General features: G+C 56.7%; 1 long non-coding RNA gene across 1 annotated transcript; it reads right to left on the minus strand.

Annotated features, from left to right (window-relative positions):
* Positions 1-526: 526 nt before the first annotated feature.
* LOC113956840 lies at positions 527-691 on the minus strand. The gene is made up of 2 exons (XR_003530971.1): positions 647-691; positions 527-587 (listed from the first exon to the last, which is right to left on the minus strand). It is a non-coding gene; the product is annotated as an uncharacterized LOC113956840 (long non-coding RNA).

Raw genomic sequence — 691 nt, forward strand, 5'->3', positions numbered from 1 at the left:
TCCACCCCTCGACAGAGCTCCATACATTCCGACTGCTGCCTCCCAGAGATCTACGGATGTCGTCTCCCTGGACTTCTGTGAGGTCCTGCATTATGGTTCCCAGCACATTCTTCCCTCTCCCTTACCGCCCCTGCCCAATGCAGCCCCGGGGCAGCCTGGGGGAGCTCTGTCTGGGGCTGCAGTGGGATGACCGGGGACATGGTGAGCTCACTGGGAGCAGCGGGAGCAGCCTCCTAAAGCCCCAGAGTGGGAGGAAGGCGCCCAGGTTGTGCTGAGGGCTGTTTTCGGTGTGGGGTCGTGTGCGTGAGTCCTGCACGGACCTCTCTGCCCTGGCTCCCACGCCAAAAGGCTGCTTCCCCAGGGGAAGGGGACCTTCCATGAATGCCTGCACCTCCGGCACTGACTCAGGCCTGGAGTGCCCTTTGGGTGCCCTTGGAGCCCTTTGAGCCTTGGTGGACCTGCTTGATACCATTTCCCGCTGCCGCCCTGCACTCCCTCCCCATTCCATGCAGACACAGACAGGTTATGGAATAAAATCTTTTAATTGATAACCAGGAGAAAACGGTCATCAATATCTACATCTACATCTATGCTACATCTCTATCTACATCTCTATCTACATCCCTATCTACATCCCTATCTACACAAACACCCTCCCTCCCTCAGATTGGGATAGATCCCCAAACGATCT

Source organism: Corapipo altera, unplaced genomic scaffold, assembly GCF_003945725.1.
Source record: "Corapipo altera isolate COAL_440 unplaced genomic scaffold, ASM394572v1 73, whole genome shotgun sequence".
Lineage (NCBI taxonomy): Eukaryota > Metazoa > Chordata > Aves > Passeriformes > Pipridae > Corapipo > Corapipo altera.